At 61.6% G+C, this 7264-nt stretch overlaps 1 protein-coding gene across 1 annotated transcript in view; it reads left to right on the top strand.

The window, feature by feature from the left end:
• Window positions 1–952: 952 nt before the first annotated feature.
• Window positions 953–7264, top strand: part of AJM1 (apical junction component 1 homolog) — a 54058-nt gene continuing 47746 nt past the window's right edge. The window contains exon 1 of the mRNA XM_075905464.1: window positions 953–1069. The gene's annotated coding sequence lies outside the window, so the exon portion shown is untranslated. The remainder of the gene's footprint in view (window positions 1070–7264) is intronic.

Genomic DNA, 7264 nt, shown 5'->3' with positions numbered 1-7264 from the left:
GTCAGCGGGTGGAGCTGGATGGCAGGAGAGAGATCGCTTGATCAGTACCTGTTCAGTTCACTCCCTCTGGGACACCTGGCATTGGCCACTGTCGGCAGACAGGATACTGGGCTGGATGGACCTTTGTCTGATGTATGGCCATTCTTATGTTCTTATGGGATGGAATCTGCATCCCTAGAGTCTTTTAAGTTCCAGCTTGACAAAGTCCTGGCTGGGATGGTTTAGTTGGGATTGGTCTTGCTTTGGGCAGGGGGCTGGACTCGATGACTCCTGAGGTCTCTTTCAGCCCTAGGATTCTATGAGAAATAGGACAATCATAGTCTAGCTAGTCACAGGCCTGTCTGCAAAATGTGCATCCAACCTACAATGGCATCTTGGTATCTCCATGAAGCCTGGGGGGTGTAGTGTCATAGCCAGGTTGGAACATTTTGTCCTGTTCCATTTCCCCACCACCATCAGGAGAGCTGGTGCTGCTACCCAGCACAACCTCAGTCCCAGAGAATGGCCCCGGGAAATGGGGGAAAGAAGGGGCCTGTTCACAGCATTCTAGGGGATTTGGACAAATTGGGTCTATGGCAATGGACAAAGTGTCCCATCCCCGAAGACTGCCCCAAAGTCACAACTCTCAAAAAACTCCCCCTCTCCCGTCTGGCCTCCAGAAAAGGGGAATCGGAGGAATCGGAGGGGGACTGTAACCCCCCCCCCCGCGCCCCAGGAAGCTGCTTCGGGTAGGGCACAGGGGAGGGGAGACCCAGCTGCTGCGATGCCATGCGGGGGCGGGGGCGGGGGAGTTCGTCAGAAAAGCCTGGAGAAATGCGGGGCTGGTGCGTGCGGGGAGCTGGGCGGGGGCGGCGGATCCCACGCTCTGGGCGCAGACCGGGGGGGCCGCGGAGCTGGGAGGCGGGCGCGGCCCCTTTAAGGCTGCTCCTGCCCGCTGGGGGCGATACGGAGCTGGAAGCGGCCTGACAGGTAGGCGGGGAGCCGGGCCCGATCCGTGGCGGCCGGTGCAGGATGGAGCCGCCCCGGCCTGGGGCCGCGCACTGAGCGGGCGCAGCGGCTGGAGGAGGAGGTACGGGGAGCCCCTGCCCTGGCTGGGCTGCGGGAACCGGGGATCCTGGGCTGGGGCTGCAGGGACCGGCCCGGCGGGGGGGAGGTTGTGTCGCGGGCGGAGGCTGCAGAAATTGGGTTGGGGGGGGGGGAATCCAGGCTGGGGGCTGCAGGAACCGGGGGGGGGGAAGGGGGAGTCCAGGCTGGGGGCTGCAGGAACCGGGGGGGGGGAAGGGGGAATCCAGGCTGGGGGCTGCAGGAACCGGGGGGGGGAAGGGGGAGTCCAGGCTGGGGGCTGCAGGAACCGGGGGGGGGGAAGGGGGAGTCCAGGCTGGGGGCTGCAGGAACCGTGGGGGAAAGGGGGAGTCCAGGCTGGGGGCTGCAGGAACCGGGGGGGGGAAGGGGGAGTCCAGGCTGGGGGCTGCAGGAACCGGGGGGGGGGAAGGGGGAGTCCAGGCTGGGGGCTGCAGGAACCGGGGGGGAAAGGGGGAGTCCAGGCTGGGGGCTGCAGGAACCGGGGGGGGAAGGGGGAGTCCAGGCTGGGGGCTGCAGGAACCGGGGGGGAAAGGGGGAGTCCAGGCTGGGGGCTGCAGGAACGGGGGGGGGGGGAAGGGGGAGTCCAGGCTGGGGGCTGCAGGAACCGGGGGGGAAAGGGGGAGTCCAGGCTGGGGGCTGCAGGAACCGGGGGGGAAAGGGGGAGTCCAGGCTGGGGGCTGCAGGAACCGGGGAGAGGAAAGGGGGAGTCCAGGCTGGGGGCTGCAGGAACCGGGGGGGGGGGGGAAGGGGGAGTCCAGGCTGGGGGCTGCAGGAACCGGGGGGGAAAGGGGGAGTCCAGGCTGGGGGCTGCAGGAACCGGGGGGGGGGAAGGGGGAGTCCAGGCTGGGGGCTGCAGGAACCGGGGGGGGGGAAGGGGGAGTCCAGGCTGGGGGCTGCAGGAACCGGGGGGGGGGAAGGGGGAGTCCAGGCTGGGGGCTGCAGGAACCGGGGGGGGGGGAGGGGGAGTCCAGGCTGGGGGCTGCAGGAACCGGGGGGGGGGGAAGGGGGAGTCCAGGCTGGGGGCTGCAGGAACCGGGGAGAGGAAAGGGGGAGTCCAGGCTGGGGGCTGCAGGAACCGGGGAGAGGAAAGGGGGAGTCCAGGCTGGGGGCTGCAGGAGCCGGGGGGGGGGGGAAGGGGGAGTCCAGGCTGGGGGCTGCAGGAAACCGGGGGGGGCTGGATGGAGGGCTGCAGGAACCCGGGGGGATGCAGGAACCCGGGGGGGGGGCTGGATGGAGGGCTGCAGGGTCTGGGGGGGCTGCAGGAACCCGGGGGGGGGCTGGATGGAGGGCTGCAGGGTCTGGGGGGCTGCAGGAACCAGGGGGGAGGGGAAGGGGGAGTCCAGGCTGGGGGCTGCAGGAACTGGGGGGGGGGGCTGGATGGAGGGCTGCAGGGTCTGGGGGGCTGCAGGAACCGGGGGAACACTGCTCAGTGTGAGGAGGGCCCTGCTGCCCGAGTGCAGGTGGGCACAGCCTGGAGACAGGTCTCCTGGGCATGCTCCATAGGGGGTTCCCTCCAGGCACCTCGGCTGTTTGTGTCATCGCCAGGCAGCGAGGCTGAGCTTGGCAGGGCAGGGCAGGACAGGCCACGACTCTGGTGGCCAAGGGAGACGGCGACAAATATTAGTGTCAGCCAAAAATGTGTGTATGGGGGAGGATCCTGGAGGGTCAGCTGGGGGCCATTTTCCAGAGGATGCTGCCAATAAATGAGCAGGGCTTCTCCCCTAGGCCTCCTTGGCAGCTCTGTGCCACATCAGCCCTGTCCCAGAGGAGCCTGCCCCATTGACAGGCCATTTGCAGGGATGAGGATGTATTCTGTGGCCTGCAGCATGTCAGCTTCTTCCAGCCTAAGGCTGGGCCTACCCCGTGGCCTGATCCTGCACTGGGATCCACACAGCTGCACTCCCCCTTCCCCTGTAAACCCCGCGGATGGCACCAAAGGACGGGCCTTTACTTTGAAATGGGAGCTGAGCATTGGGCCAGCGGTCTGTGGGCTGGCCCAGCTGGGCCCTGGAGGCTGTTTATGGCTTAAGCTGTGTCTGAGCAGGGTGCCCTGGCTTGGTTCAGCAGGTGGCTGGGGGCTGGCACGGAGGTGGCAGGAAGGAAGGGCCAGGAGCCTTTCATGCTGTTCCAGATTCACCTCCGACCCACAGCGAAGCGGCAGCAGCCTGGGCCCTGGAGCTGCAGGGAGGAGGTTATCTGCCGTCTGAGTGTCCCTGGGTCCCCTGGCCTGGGGGTCTTTGAGTCTTACTGGGCAGAGGCACAGGCAGACTGGCGCTGGCAGGGGGCAGAGTCATCCCAGCTCTTTGGGCAGGGAGGGGTCGGTTTGCCCATTGCCATCCCGGGCTCTGGAGTGATGCAGATGGCTGGGGTGATACCAAGCAACAGAAATGAATGGAGGGGTCTAAAAGGAGCTTTTCACAACATTCCTGTCCCCTCTCGTCACCCACCACTTTGCAAATGGGCTTTCATCCCCTTCCACTGCCTCTTGGAGCTGCTCCCCCAGGAAGCTGTGCTTCCCCCTACGCCCCTGCAAAGGAGATCTATTCAGCCACGCCTCCTGGGAGGAGTCTAATCACTGTCCTCCCAGCCTCTGGGCAGACCTGCTGCCCCACAGCCCCAGGCCTGCCACGTGCTCCAGACCCCAAGCTACCAAGCTGAGGGGCCGGGGGTGACAGTCCCGCTCCCCCCTGAACTGCAGAGTCAGCGCTAGGGGCCTGTGGCTACTGTGGTGAGTGGGTCTCTGCACAGCGCTGACCCCTATGCACTCTGGCCCTGAGCATCCCTGATTCCCCCTCCCTTCCCCTCGAGCTGCCTCCCTTCCTGAAGCAGGAAAGTGACAGACATTCGATTAGGGGAAAATCCTTTGAGCTCTGATCAATTAAATTGTGTCTCCTCCCTAACTGTGTGCAGGGAAGGATGCCCTTCCCTATAGCCAGTGCCAGCATTACAAGGGGAGAGACAGGGTGAGCAGGGAAACTGAGTCACATGGGGTATTATCTGCTGAACAGAACAAAATTCACCTGGCCTGGCTGCGAGCGTGATGCTCAGGCTGTGACGGGCTGTGCATGGGGGAGGGAGGACTGGGCACATGTAGGGTGCCTGCATATGTGTAGGAGAGGGAGAGCAAGCAGCGTGTGGGTTCATGGAAGTATGCAAGTGTTTGTGGGAGGGATGCACAGTGTAAGAGAACTGGGCTGGGGGAGTAAGAGCCCCCACCCCCAGCTTGATTCAGTGGCTCCCAGCACCCCCCAGGCTTCCCAGGGAGCAGGCTGGGACCATCCCTTCCCCAAAAGCGCTATGGTGTAGTACAGGGGGCGCCCAGACATCTGGGCTCATGCCAAGCTAGTGGAGCATCAGAGCTCCCCCCCCCCCGACCTCACTGCTGCCACCTCCACTCCTCTCCTCATACACTGATATGTGCCCACAATCCTATTGGCCCCCCCCAGACTAAACCTAGCTGTGTCCCTGCTGGAGGGCACCTCTGACCCTGCAGTCTTCCTCCCAGCTGATAAATCCGCTCACACCCCCAGTGACAAGATCCCACTCTGCCAGCTCCCCCAGCCTGTCTTTCCTGAGCCCCCAACCTGCCCTCCAAAGACTCCCCTCTCCCCCTCCCCCAGCCCTGTATCTGAGCCCCTGCCCTGCCCTTGTGGTGGCCAGATGCCTGGCTTTCAGCTGCAAAGTCTGGTTGAAACAGGGACCAACCAGTGTCTAGTCGGAGCTAAGTGGACACCCAATGTCATCACCCACCCAGCCTCTATTCAGAGCTGCTCCTGCCTGTGTTAGGCAACTGCAGCTCCCAGCCCCAGCTCTGCAGGCAAGTCCCTCCTGACCCAGCCAGGTGTGGGAGGGGAAAAGCAGTGAGCAACAGGCCCAGACTGGAGCTAGGGAGCGGGGGGCTGCAGCACCCCACGTGGTTTGCAGGATTACAGCTTGATTCAATGGCTCACAGCACCCCCATGCTACCAACTGTTCCAGCCCCCAGCAAAAGGGGCAGGAGGAAAGGCGTGAATGGGATGTTGTCCCCGGCAGGAGGAGGCAGGGCAGGGGAGGTTCCAACTTCCAGCACGGAGTCTCTGGATTTTAAATATTGCCAAGTTGGCAAACTTACTGTCCTAGGCTTAGCAAGTCACTAACCTGCCTAGTCAAATAATGTCCCTTGCTGGCCGCTGCTGCTTCCAATGCTTGCTCATATCACTTCAAGTCAGGTGTGCACACTATGAGCTTGGCTGCTGGAAAGTTCCCCCCGGCTGCTGCTTCCAATGCTTGCTCCTATCACTTCAAGTCAGGTGTGCACACTATGAGCATGGCTGCTGGAAAGTTTCCCCCGGCTGCTGCTTCCAATGCTTGCTCCTATCACTTCAAGTCAGGTGTGCACACTATGAGCATGGCTGCTGGAAAGTTTCCCCTGGCTGCTGCTTCCAATGCTTGCTCCTATCACTTCAAGTCAGGTGTGCACACTATGAGCTTGGCTGCTGGAAAGTTCCCCCCGGCTGCTGCTTCCAATGCTTGCTCACATCACTGCAAGTCAGGTGTGCACACTATGTGCTTGGCTGCTGGAAAGTTCCCCCCGGCTGCTGCTTCCAGTGCTTGCTCACATCACTGCAAGTCAGGTGTGCACACTATGTGCTTGGCTGCTGGAAAGTTCCCCCCGGCTGCTCCTTCCAGTGCTTGCTCACATCACTGCAAGTCAGGTGTGCACACTATGTGCTTGGCTGCTGGAAAGTTCCCCCCGGCTGCTGCTTCCAATGCTTGCTCCTATCACTTCAAGTCAGGTGTGCACACTATGTGCTTGGCTGCTGGAAAGTTCCCCCCGGCTGCTGCCCGCCAGGTTGGCTGTGGAGCCCCATGGAGGGATGCTGGTGCAGCACCCTATAGATGACCCTGCCAGCCCAACAGCCCCTCAGTTCCTTCTCCTCACTATTTGGAACTGTGGCTCTCTTGCATTGCAGGGGCCATGTGGCCCTAGTGCTTATAGTTCATTAGTGGATAGTTGTAGTTAGAGGGGGGTTGGGCTGGAGCATGCCAAACCCTGCAGGTCTTGCCTCAAGTCTATGCTAATGAGCAGCCCCCAGGACTCCTGTGCTGGGTGCCTGTGAGAAGCCTATTGGCAGACAAGGGCGTGATCTGCAAGGCCTTAAACCATACTACAGAGAAGGAGCAGCTCCGTGTGGAATCCACTCTCTGGACTGAGACAGGAACTGGCATCGGGTGCCTTGGTGCGTAGTGCACCTCCGGTCCCAGCACTGGTGCTCTCCAAAGGCCTCCAGTGCTGGTCCCATTCTCCAGCACATCTTCCAGAGTGGCTAAGTCCCCTGTGGCTGCGCCAGCGGCACGCCCTGCTTTGTCCATGCTGTCCGCTGTGGCAGGCCCTACTGGGCTTGGGCACTGAGATGATGAGCTCCTCTTGAGTCCCGGGTTCTGATGGTGCTTGGCCTGTCTTCCACACTGAACACTTTTGAGGCTGCTCAAGGCCTCGTGGAGATGAATCAGTCCACTTGTAGGGACAGACGCCCTGCTTCCCACCCACATGGGGGTCATGGTTCCTCGCTGCTTGATTCACGCCCTCCGGTGGTGGCTGGACCCTCAGCTGGTGATGGCTCATTCCATTTCATGCTCCACAACCCACATTATCTCTGGTCACAGGTGGGTCCACTTTAGGTTCAGAGAGGCTCACCTTGGGAACCTCGCCACTCCAACAATGTGGATGATGGAAGTTGTCTCTCAACATCAGTGCCTGCCACACACGTCTTGTGTTTCTACCGCACATTCGGGGGGCAGTGTGTGGGGTAACACGGCCGCCATGAACTGCATCAACAAACAGGGTGGAGCTGGTCTCCTTTGCTCGGAAGTCCTTCATTTGTGGGAATTGTGCATTGTTCACTCTACTCACCTGGAGGCATCATACCTCCCAAGTGTCCAGAACCAGTTGGCAGATCACCTCAGCCGACATGTGTTTGCTCACATGTGGCCAATCCGGCCAGATGTCTTCCATGCCATTTTCCAGAAGTGGAGATTTCCCCAGCTAGGTCTCTTTGCCACCTGGGACAACTGGAAGTGCCTGCGTTTCTGGTCATTCTGAGGTCTCAGCCTAGGATCCTTAAAAGCAGACGCATTCTTGATCCCGTGGCAAACCGGTCTGCTGTATGCTTTTCCCCCGTAGGCCCACAAGGTGTTTCTC

The sequence above is a fragment of the Pelodiscus sinensis genome, chromosome 22 (assembly GCF_049634645.1).
Source record: "Pelodiscus sinensis isolate JC-2024 chromosome 22, ASM4963464v1, whole genome shotgun sequence".
Taxonomy (NCBI): Eukaryota; Metazoa; Chordata; order Testudines; family Trionychidae; genus Pelodiscus; species Pelodiscus sinensis.
The sequence above is the reverse complement of the archived record's forward strand: the minus strand, read 5'-3'. Positions and strand labels throughout refer to the sequence as shown.